Below are 13,192 nucleotides of genomic sequence, written 5' to 3'. Positions count from 1 at the left end.
TAGCCGATTGAGAAGAACCCTAAGCGTCTGTGGACATCTAGAGCAAGATTGGAGGCTATTGGAACCTTGAAGAATTTGTTGGACAAGAAGGAGAGGAGTTTTGGCTAAAGGAACAGCAAGGGATTCGAGTTCTGAGGTTTGGGGACACAGAGAGTGCGTTCTTCAGGTAATACTTCGGATCATTTCTGTTATATTGATGTGTGCACAGATTTAGGGTTTATGAAACCCATTTGGTGATTAGATGGATTATTACCTTGTTACCCAAACGATTATAACCCTGTATTAGGATGTTTAGAGGTCCAGAAGGTCCCATGTTTGTGTATTTCGGGACCATACGTATTTCAGGAAGCAGTTTGATCGACTGCATGGCATGGACTCGCCGAGTCCAATGAACAGACTCGGCGAGTAGCTTGAAGATTGACTGGGACTCGTCGAGTTGTTCTTCAGACTCGGCGAGTGGAGTCGGGGTGGCCCCGCGATTCTTCCACGAGGATCTCGTCGAGCCAAGAGGGATACTCGACGAGTAGAAAGGGAACATCAGGGAAAGTTGGGGAGGACGTCTAGACTCGCCGAGTCGCCTTTGCACTCGCCGAGTCCGGTCAAGTTGACCGTTGACCGTTGACCGTTGACCAGAGTTGACCTGCATGTAATTTCTTAGGGTCAGTTGTCTTGAATGATAAGAGTATTGATAAGGGTATATGGTATTATAGGGAGTCTGCAGATCGGCGGATCGAGTGCGAGTGATTTCAAGAGTTGCTAGTTTCATTACCCACGAGGTGAGTCTTCTCACTATACTGTACCCGGAAGGGTTGACTGTGTGACCGGAAGGTCGGATACGTTATGTGTTATATATGCTATAAATGGAAAGTTAGTTGCTATACGTGCTATGTATGTTTATATGGACCGGAAGGCAATATGTTATGTGACAGAAAGGTCAGGTATGATATCTAATATATGTGCTATATGTGTTAGAGTAAATGTATTATGTGTTGTATATGTTTATGGGCCGGAAGGCAAAATGTTACGGGCCGGAAGGCAATATGTTACGGGCCGGAAGGCGATTATGCTACGGGCCGGAAGGCATTGTGTTGTAGACCGGAAGGTCAGGGCCTGGAAAGGCGTATATGTGTAAGTCGTATACTGGGGAACTCACTAAGCATTTATGCTTACCAGTTGTTATGTATGTGTTTCAGGTACTAGCGAGGACCGTGGGAAGGCGCCGGCGTGATGCGTACACACTATTGCTATTTGAGATCTTGGGGGTTTTTATTATTGTATTTTGATATGAAACTTGGAATAATTATAATTGATTGAATAAAATCACTTTATTTTAAATGAAAATTTTGTTTGAAAATTTGCGTTGTTACAATTGGTATCAGAGCCTTGGTTTGAGGGATTCGGGTGTAACTGAACTCAAACCGAGGATTTGAGGAAAAATCTTTAAAAAAATAAAGGCATAAACTTTTATAAATGGTAAAGTGGTAAACAAGAACGGAGCAGTGTGTACGATCAGCCAGCGCCCGAACGGTAAAGATCCCCAGAATACCTTACAATGTTATGTTATGCACTGAATTATGAATTGTTATGCATGCTAGAAGGCTAGGTATTCATGATAGGACTAGAGTGGCCTGTTTTGTGATGCCTTAGTCTAGGGAGTTTGCTTATATGAGATATACGATAGCGTACAGGTAGATAGTGCATATCAGAAGTAGAGTACTCACTATTCGGGGTTTGGGGAGGAAGATTTGGGACGAATGCTGATACGGTGTGGTCGGTAGTATTGGGCCCGTACTACCGAAGACACCGGGTCGGTGGAAGACCCAAGTAAGAATCCCTGGATATCGGAGACTGAGTAGGGTGCGTTATCGAGTACAATTGTACTTGATGGAGTCTCTGATAATTTTATGTTGTATTTAAGAGACATCATGGTTACCACACGTCATGGGGCGAGTTCGAGCAGTGTGAGCGACGAGGATATTCGTCAGATGATTCAGGAGGAGGTAGCTGCAGCGATCCGGGCTGAGATCCCGGAGATGTTTGGGTCTATTAAGACCACACTGATGGAGACGTTCGAGGAGCGGTACGCCGCACTGACTGAGGCTGCAGCCGCTGCCGCTACCGCAGCCGTGGCCGCTGCCAGGCCGCAAGGGGGCGATTCGTTGCTATTCCGGGAATTCAGCAACACGAAACCCCCTGAGTTCGATGGGACGCAGGATCCGATTGCTGCGATGAGGTGGATCGCCGACATTGAGGGGTGCTTCTACACTTGCTCATGCCCGGAGCACCTGAGGGTACGGTTCGCCTTGAACCAGCTCCGTCTGGGAGCGAAGGATTGGTGGAAGTTCGTGACGGCGAACTTCACTCTGGCGGAGATTACAGCGGTGACATGGGAGAGGTTTACTGAGATGTTCAGGGACGAGTACGTTCCCCCAGTGGAGAGGGAACGATTGATTCAGGAGTTCTTGACCCTTAAGCAGGGTACTGATTCCGTTGCGGTGGTCACACGGAAGTTTCACGAGAGGGCGATGTTCTGCCCCGAGCTGGAGTCTACAGAGCAGTCACGGATGAGCCGGTATTTAGGCGTTTTGAGGAGGGATATCCGGGAGTTTGTGTCAAACTCCACCTATCGTACTTTCACTGAGCTTCAGGCGAATGCTAGGAAGCGCGAGATCGAGTTGGAGACCCAGGCTAGGGAGGAGGCTGAGTCTCGGCAGGTGGACTGGCGGCCGGCTCAATCTCAGCCGACAGCCAAGCGGATCAAGTCCGCTGATTCGAGGATGGGAGGTCCGAAGGGCCACACTTGCGGAAAGTGCGGCAAGGGTCATGAGGGGGCGTGTCGGGCGGGTGGTTGCTACAAGTGTGGCAAGGAGGGACACATTGCCAGGGATTGTCCTAAGGGGTTTATGGTTTGCTTTCATTGCAACCAGACAGGCCATCGGAAGGTCTATTGCCCGCAGCTTCGTCAGGGATCTACACCTACTACCAGGACTACTGAGACCCGACCGGCGAAGGTCGAGGCCCCGAGGGCTCGCGGGAGAGCCTTTCAGCTGACTGCGGAGGAGGTCCGCGCTGCGCCCGATGTTGTGGCAGGTATGCTGTAATTCACGTATTTACTTTAAAGTCGAAATGTTATGCTTATGTTAATATATGTGTAGGTACTTTTCTTGTGAACTCTATTCCTGCTCTAGTGTTATTTGATTCGGGTGCGAGTAGATCCTTTGTATCTTTAGCTTTTAGTCAGCATATCAGCATTAGTCGTGAGCCGTTAAGTCGGCCTCTGAGCGTTTCTATAGCGGCCGAGAGGGTGGTTTGTGCCACGGAGGTTCTTCGGGGATGCGTACTAGAGATTTTCGGGGTTGCGTTTCCGATTGACCTAATTCCTATTGCGATGGGTGATGTCTGTGTCATCGTGGGCATGGACTGGTTGAGCCGATTCAGCGCTGTCATCGACTGTGAGCGCCAGCTGGTGACTATACGAGACCCTAGTGGGGGAGTCCTTACGGTATACGGCGAGGGTACCCGCTCGGGATCAGCTTTTTGTTCGGCCGCTAGGGCGAGGCAATGTCTACAGCAGGGATGTAAGGGTTTTGTGGCGTATGTGATGGATACGCGGGAGGCTTCCGAGAGATCGAGGACAGTGGAGGAGGTTCCAGTGGTACGCGAGTTTCCAGATGTTTTTCCCGAGGAGTTGCCGGGAGTACCTCCTACGAGGCAAGTAGAGTTTGGTATCGATCTGATTCCGGGGGCTGCGCCTATTGCGAAGGTGCCTTATCGTCTTGCACCTCCATAGATGCAAGAGTTGTCCTCGCAACTTCAGGAGTTGCTAGGGAAGGGATTTATACGGCCGGGCAGCTCGCCGTGGGGAGCACAGATTCTGTTCGTCAAGAAGAAGGATGGTTCACACCGGATGTACATTGATTACCAGGAGTTGAACAAGGTGACGGTCAAGAACCGCTATCCGTTACCGAGGATCGATGATTTATTCGATCAGTTGCAAGGGGCATCTTGTTTTTCCAAGATCGATCTGAGATCAGGGTACCATCAGGTAAGAGTGCGGGAGGAGGACGTCCAGAAGACAGCATTTAGGATGCGGTATGGGCATTACGAGTTCGTGGTGATGCCTTTCGGGCTCACCAATGCCCCGACAGTGTTCATGGACCTCATGAACAGGGTATGCAGGCCGATGCAGGATCGGTCTGTGATTGTATTTATCGACGACATCCTAGTGTATTTGCGATCTAGAGAGCAGCATGAGGGACATTTGAGGGAGGTCCTTGAGGTACTGAGGTCGGAGAAGCTATATGCAAAATTCTCCAAATGTGACTTCTGGTTGCGGGAGGTCCAATTTCTTGGACATGTTGTTAATCAGGCAGGGATATTGGTCGATCCGGCCAAGGTTGAAGCAGTGATGAGTTGGGAGGCACCGAAGTCACCTTCCGAGATCAGGAGTTTCCTTGGGTTGGCGGGGTACTATCGGAGGTTTATTAGGGACTTCTCCAAGATCGCAGTACCGCTCACCAGATTGACCCGGAAGGGTGTTGCATTCTCATGGGGACCCGAGCAACAGACTTCCTTCGAGACACTTCGCCAGAGACTGTACGAAGCCCCGGTATTAGCTCTCCCGGAGGGGATGGAAGATTTTGTCGTATATTGCGACGCATCGATTTCGGGACTGGGTGCAGTGTTGATGCAGAGAGGCCATGTGATAGCTTATGCATCGAGGCAGCTAAAGCCTCACGAGGCGAGATATCCCACGCATAACTTAGAGTTGGGGGCAGTAGTGTTCGCTCTCAAGATTTGGCGTCACTACCTGTATGGGGTTCGATGTACGATATATACGGACCATAAGAGTTTGAAGTATTTGATGGATCAACCCAACCTAAATATGCGTCAGAGGAGATGGTTGGATGTGGTCAAGGATTATGACTGTGAAATCCTATACCACCCGGGCAAGGCTAATGTGGTAGCCGATGCATTGAGCCGCAGGGCGGAGAGCACTCCATTGCGAGATGTATGTCTGAGACTGACGGTGATGACTCCGGTATTGGATGCTATTCGCGGGGCACAGGCCGAGGTTGTGAGATCCGAGATGCAGAAGAAATAGCGGGTCGTTGGGTTAATTTCAGAGTTCATTAAGGATGGACGAGGACTTCTGACGTTTCAGGGTCGGATTTGGGTACCATTCGTGGGCGGTACGCGTGCTACTTTGATGGAGGAGGCTCATAGATCGAAATTTTCGATCCATCCCGGTGCTACGAAGATGTATTTGGACTTGAGGAAGGAATATTGGTGGCCTTGTATGAAGAGAGACGTCGCTTGGTTCGTTGAGAGGTGTTTGACCTGCCGTAGGGTTAAGGCCGAGCACCAGAGACCGCATGGTAAGTTGCAGCCTTTGGAGATTCCTGAGTGGAAGTGGGAACAGATTACTATGGATTTCATCACCAAATTGCCAAGAACTGCCAGAGGAGTCGATGCAATTTGGGTGATTGTGGATAGATTGACGAAGAGTGCACACTTCCTCGCCATCAGCGAGAGTTCATCAGCGGAGAAGTTGGCGGAGTTATATGTGAGAGAGGTGGTATCTCGGCATGGAGTGCCGATCTCGATTGTTTCGGACCGTGATGTACGCTTCACTTCCAGGTTTTGGAAGAAATTCCATGAGGAGCTGGGTACTAAACTGCATTTTAGTACCGCATACCATCCCCAGACAGACGGTCAGAGCGAGCGGACGATTCAGACATTAGAGGACATGCTTCGAGCGTGTGTGTTAGACTTCGGGGGTAGCTGGGATGCGCATTTACCCTTGGCTGAGTTTTCCTACAACAACAACCATCATTCGAGCATTGGTATGCCACCTTTTGAGTTGTTGTATGGTAGGAGGTGTCGAACTCCCATTTGCTGGGGAGAGGTGGGACAGAGAGTGATGGGCAGTACAGAGATTGTACTCCAGACGACAGAGCAGATTCAGCAGGTTAGGCAGAGGTTATTGACCGCCCAAAGCCGACAGAAGAGTTGTGCGGACAGACGCCGGTCCGAGCTTGAATTCCAGGTTGGCGACTTCGTTCTCCTGAAGGTTTCTCCTTGGAAAGGAGTGATCCGGTTCAGGAAGAGGGGCAAGTTGGGGCCCCGGTTCATAGGTCCATTTCGTGTGATTGCAAGGGTAGGCCGGGTAGCTTATCGATTGGAGTTGCCAGCAGAGTTGGGACAGATCCACAATACCTTTCACGTATCGCAGTTGAGGAAGTGTATAGCCGATGAATCGGCAGTGGTTCCACTAGAAGATATTCAGGTGGATGCAAGCCTGAATTACGCCGAGAAACCAGTAGCTATCAGGGATCGGAAGATCAAGGTTATGAGGAACAAGGAGGTACCTCTGGTGTTGGTTCAGTGGCAACACCGGAAAGGATCGGAGATGACTTGGGAGCCGGAGCGAGAGATGCGGGAGCAACATCCGGAGTTATTTGCAGAGTGAGACTTCGAGGGCGAAGTCTAGTTCTAGTGGGGGAGAGTTGTAACAGCCCGGAATTTAAGGTATTATTATAATATTGTTTTTGGGGCATCTTAGGAAGGGACTCGGCGAGTTGGAGCCAGACTCGCCGAGTAGGACCACAGACTTGGTCGCGGGTTCGCGACTGGACTCGACGAGTCCAGATATGGACTCAGCGAGTCTACGCTGTTCAGCAGAAACCCTAGCCGTTCGGTTTTGGATCGTATATAACGCCCTATATGCCGTCATTGTCCGTCTTTTAGCCGATTGAGAAGAACCCTAAGCGTCTATGGACATCTAGAGCAAGATTGGAGGCTATTGGAACCTTGAAGAAATTGTTGGACAAGAAGGAGAGGAGTTTTGGCTAAAGGAACAGCAAGGGATTCGAGTTCTGAGGTTTGGGGACACAGAGAGTGCGTTCTTCAGGTAATACTTCGGATCATTTCTGTTATATTGATGTGTGCACGGATTTAGGGTTTATGAAACCCATTTGGTGATTAGATGGATTATTACCTTGTTACCCAAACGATTATAACCCTGTATTAGGATGTTTAGAGGTCCAGAAGGTCCCATGTTTGTGTATTTCGGGACCATACGTATTTCAGGAAGCAGTTTGATCGACTGCATGGCATGGACTCGCCGAGTCCAATGAATAGACTCGGCGAGTAGCTTGAAGATTGACTGGGACTCGTCGAGTTGTTCTTCAGACTCGGCGAGTGGAGTCGGGGTGGCCCCGCGATTCTTCCACGAGGATCTCGTCGAGCCAAGAGGGATACTCGACGAGTAGAAAGGGAACATCAGGGAAAGTTGGGGAGGACGTCTAGACTCGCCGAGTCCGGTCAAGTTGACCGTTGACCGTTGACCGTTGACCAGAGTTGACCTGCATGTAATTTCTTAGGGTCAGTTGTCTTGAATGATAAGAGTATTGATAAGGGTATATGGTATTATAGGGAGTCTGCAGATCGGCGGATCGAGTGCGAGTGATTTCAAGAGTTGCTAGTTTCATTACCCACGAGGTGAGTCTTCTCACTATACTGTACCCAGAAGGGTTGACTGTGTGACTGGAAGGTCGGATACGTTATGTGTTATATATGCTATAAATGGAAAGTTAGTTGCTATACGTGCTATGTATGTTTATATGGACCGGAAGACAATATATTATGTGGCAGAAAGGTCAGGTATGATATCTAATATATGTGTTATATGTGTTAGAGTAAATGTATTATGTGCTGTGTATGTTTATGGGCCGGAAGGCAAAATGTTACAGGCCGGAAGGCAATATGTTACAGGCCAGAAGGCAATATGTTATGGGCCGGAAGGCGATTATGCTACGGGCTGGAAGGCATTGTGTTGTAGACCGGAAGGTCAGGGCCTGGAAAGGCGTATATGTGTAAGTCGTATACTGGGGAACTCACTAAGCATTTATGCTTACCAGTTGTTATGTATGTGTTTCAGGTACTAGCGAGGACCGTGGGAAGGCGCCGGTGTGATGCGTACACACTGTTGCTATTTGAGATCTTGGGGGTTTTTATTATTGTATTTTGATATGAAACTTGGAATAATTATAATTGATTGAATAAAATCACTTTATTTTAAATGAAAATTTTGTTTGAAAATTTGCGTTGTTACAAAACCATTCATCAATGTTTTCATGAGGTCTTAAATGCCATGATGTGTTTTGAAAAAGAAATTATAGTACCAACAAATCCTAATCCAACAAGACATGTCTCAGAACGACAAAGATGGTTAAAAGCTATATTTTCCGGAGCAATAGGTGCACTAAATGGAACTCTTGTAGATGCAGTTGTGTCCGTTGATCAACAAAAGAGGTATAGGGGAAGAGGAAAAGGTGAATGTTATCAAAATGTATTAGGAATTTGTGATTTTGATATGATACACACCTTTGTATGGACTGGATAGGAAGTCATAACACATGATTCAAGAGTTTTGAAAGAAGTTGCATTCAATCCGTCTTCCGGATTTCGATTCCCTCCACCAGGTTTCTAATATTTATATAAGTTTATCTATATTCTTTATATAAATTTTATTATCTATATTCTTTATATAATAAATGTCACTCACCTACAGATAAATATTATATTTGTGATGTCGCATATACCAACACTCGTGGGTTCATGGCTCCGTACCGTGGTACTAGGTATTGGTTATCCGATTTTCAAGGACGTCGATCTTTAACTAAAGACGAAAGGTTCAATCTTGCTTATGCACAACTTAGAAATGTTATTGAGCATGCTTATGGTGTATTGAAGGCGAGATTCCCAATCTTAAAACAAATGGGTCCTTATCCTTTTCTGATACAAAGAGACATAGTCATTGCTTGTGTCGCGATCCATAATTTTATAAGGAAATACAATATCCAAGATGAGTTATTTGAAAATTTTGAAGAGAACGTTATGGTTAATCTTGATGTGCACGGTGGAGGAATTGAAGGCGAAAACACACAAGGCATAGAGTGGGGTTCAGAAGCCGTTGAATACATGGCTACTTTGCGTGAGCAGATTTCTAATCAACTACTTTCACCCGGTTTACTTTAGAGATGTATGCAAATTAGTATGTTATTTTCAATTTCAGTATGTTTCTATTTGGATTTTGATTGATTTATGTTTAATTACTTTGTAAGACAACTTGTATTCGGATTTTAAATGATTATTGTGTAATTTTGATTTTATATGACAATTTATATGTTTTTATAATCATTCAGCAACTTCATTCATCACAGAATAGAATAGTAGGGTAATATGATCATTTTTCATCATTCAGCGCAGTCAGTCATATGCACAATTAAACAACATTGTTTCTTTCCCATCAGAAAACTTTCCCAGACAGCAACTATCAAACGGCTCCTAAATGATGCTTACGTGATATGAATTGGTAACAAGCAATTATAAACATACGTAACATTTATGAACCACGCACAATAGACATCGACATAAACATTTTTAGTGTCAGTTTGTTGCCAATGAGAATTAAGGAGATTGGCATGTTGTTTGGCATGGATTGGCTTGGAACTAATAATGAAAAGATTTTATGCAGAATTTTACATAATCATTTAACATATCGGATAACATAACTAATGTTTATGTTATTTCTTGAAACGGTTAAATAGGTATTCAAGTTCACCTTACACTAGGTCCCTTATAATAGGCTATACTATATGATACCATCTATATGGCTACTTCCACGAACTGACAAGTCACTATGCAGACTGACAAGTCAGTTACGCGGAGTGCCAAGTTACTTCCGCAGACTGCCAAACTAGTTAGAAAGGTTGTGATTGTATTCATAAACATCTTTATTTACTCGAAGAATGAAAATCACAAAAAACACTAGTGACAAATATTGTAAGTCCTGAAAAGAGAACACATTTATGCTAAATTTTCAAAGTGTGACTTTTGGTTATGGGAGATTCAATTCTTAGGACATGTCTCTCGAGAAGGTATTAAAGTTGATCCATCAAATATTGAAGAGGTGATGAAATAAGAATCCCTAAAAACGCCAACTGAAGTTCGAAGTTTTCTTGATCTATCCGACTATTATTGGCGATTTATTAAAAAAAAACTCTTGTATAATCGTACCTCTCACACCATTAACAAGAAAAGAAGTCATGTTCGTGTGGGACAAGAAACAAGAAGGAACATTTTCCCTATTGAAACAAAAGTTATGTGAAACACCTGTTTTACCATTACCCGAAGGAACATATATCTTTGTAGTTTATAGTGATGCATCTAGTAAAAGCCTTAGGTGTACTTATGCAAAGGAGAAAAGTAACTATGTATGCTTCTAGGGAATTGAATGATACATAGTTTAGCCGAACCCTGGTTTTGAAGGATTTTCGATACCAGTCCATTTTGATTCCAATACCGAGCCAAACCCTAGTTTTAAAGTTGTTGCTAATTTAAGTGTGCATTTACTTTTAGCTTAGTAAGTTGTACTTTTCAAAACTGGTATTAGAATAAGTCTGATACCAAAGTATTGGTACTTTCGCTTTTGGTACTAGTTTGATCCGGTTCTAATACCGATTTCACTCTTAATTCTGAAGTTGTTAATTTAAGTGTGTGTGTACTTTTGGTTTTGTAAGTTGTATTTTCCAAAATCAGTTCTAAAATTAAATTTGTACCGAAGTATCAGTAGCATCTATTGATTTGATTGTCGAGTCCTACAAATTCTATCTTTCAATTTTGGTAGTTTCGGGTTCTGTCTAATTCCGATATGTAGCTCTCCTCTTAAATCTGGTAATATCAAATGTTAAATACAAAATTAAAAGGCATTATCTGAATATCCCTCAAATACAATTTAATGCAAAAAAAAAAAAAAAAAAAAAAAAAAAAAAAAGGATGAAGGGGCCGAAGCAACTAAAAATGGAGAAGGAAAGTAGCGTATGTCAGGAGCTAAATTAGACTTTAAATTAGCTTTTAGATTACGTACTTGTTAACAAGATTCCACAAGCGTATGTGGTCCAAAGCGACATTATTTTAGAATTTTAATTTGATTTTGTTTTAATAGTAAGATTCATTCTCACTTTTTCAGGATTTTGGTTTGATTTTAGGATTTTCTTGAATGATTCGTTGACCTAAAAGGTTATGAACAAAAAAAAGTAAGAATTTTTTATAATGTCCACAAAACAATGTCATATGAACACAAAATAAAAATGTAATTCACTCGAACAAAACAAACACCCCCTTATAGGGCTGTAAACGAACCAAACGAACACGGATAATGTCTTGTTTGTGTTCGTTCGTTTAAGTTAGCCGAACAACAAACGAACACGAACGGATAAACGAACGAGATTTTCTTGTTCATGTTCGTTCGTTTAACAAATTACTTTGTTCATGTTCGTTCATTTATGTTCGTGAACATGCTAAATGAACATAAACAAACAAACATAAACGAACAAAGATAATAAAACACAATTGAATATATATGAACATAAACGGGCATATATTATAGCAATATAATAAAAAATAATTGAATATAAATGAATATAAATAAACTTAAACGAACATAACTAAACATCATAAACGAACGTTCACGAACATAAATGAACGAACGGGACCATTGTTTATGTTCGTTCATTTAACTAAACGAACGATAATTTTTGTTCATGTTCGTTCATTTATTAAATAAACGAACATAAACGAACTTCCCACCGAACAGTTCACGAACGGTTCGTCGAACGTTCAGCTCGTTTACATCCCTACCCCTTTAGATATTCATAGTAATGGTAGAAAAAATGACTAGACAATTTGATATATCCATAACATATGAATATATAATTACAAGATATAATGTGAAATTGTTGTCGAAGTAAAATTGATATTCAGCTATGTACTTCTATATTTTTCGTAATTTTTTAATGTAATTTAACACAGAAAGTTATGTATTTTGAAAAAAAAAATTAATATTGAAGTGTTCCGATTAACTTTTATCTATTTTTGTCTTACATTTACACATTAGGGACATAAATCACATTCAAATACCAACTCCCATCTAAAACACATGAATTAATATTTGCTTTGATTTTTAAAGAACAATTAATGATTCAAGAAATTAATACTACTAAACCAACAATGATTCGTTAATACTTCTAAACAAAACAAAAAAAAAATGTAACATATTAACCCAAAGTCACTAACAAGATAACTAGTAAGTGAATCCGTGGTGAAGGATGTTTGAGATTGCTTTAAAAACAATTTTTGGATTTTTTGTTTTTCATAGTGTTAAAAAAATGAAAAAGATGTTTATCAATTTAAAAAGTTTTTTTTAAACAACTTTTGAACAAAGGAGAAAAATACTGATTTTAAAAGTCACAAAAACATGACTTTTGAGACTTTTGTACTTTTTAAAAGCAATTTTTGTCTTTTTACCATCCAAACACATTTTAAACCATAACTTCTAGAAAAATACATTTTACAAAAAAATCTTTTTATAAAAAGGACTTTAGAGCTAAAAAGGTTATCTCAAACATCCTTTATGGATCATTTTTGGGCGGATTTTCTATTTGTAATACTGATACTACAGAGACCAAAATTAGAAAATTCATAAATAGTGAAAGTAGACCCAACTGGACCCTAACCCAAAGTTATTGACGATAGAGTCCAAGACCAAAAAAAAAAAAAAAACTAACCCAAAATGGAAACACAGAATTGCTTCCAAGCATCCAAAAACAGGTATGAACACATACAGAACATATATAACATACCTAACTCCCAAATCAAAATAAATACTTTGTTGAAATCGATCGTTGGATGCAGCGAAACAACCATCCGCATCGTTTTGAAACCTCAAAAACCATTGCGATAAACCACAAAATTCTTGGAAGCAAAGAAAAAATGAAGAAGAAATCAGAAATTAAGGGAAAGACGAAGACAAAGGGGAATGATAATCGATTTAATGGTGACGCGTGTCTCATATTTAAGTAAAAATGAAACACTGAGTGGTAAAATTGAGAAAAAACAAAATACTGTGGTCAAAACGAGAATCACATAAAAGCACTGCTCCTAAGTGAGGGGATTTCATATACGTGTATACTAATAAATAAAACATATTAATAAAAGTTATAATTTTGGATATCAAATATCAAAAATATCCGAAGCTTTATAAAATGACTATCTGAATCCGAAAAAACGGATATCCAAAATTTAGGGTAAATTTTGTTCCGATTTTCGGATACATATATTTTTGAAC

The sequence above is a fragment of the Lactuca saligna genome, chromosome 3 (assembly GCF_052625555.1).
Source record: "Lactuca saligna cultivar CGN05327 chromosome 3, ASM5262555v1, whole genome shotgun sequence".
Classification (NCBI taxonomy): Eukaryota; Viridiplantae; Streptophyta; class Magnoliopsida; order Asterales; family Asteraceae; genus Lactuca; species Lactuca saligna.
The sequence above is the reverse complement of the archived record's forward strand: the minus strand, read 5'-3'. Positions refer to the sequence as shown.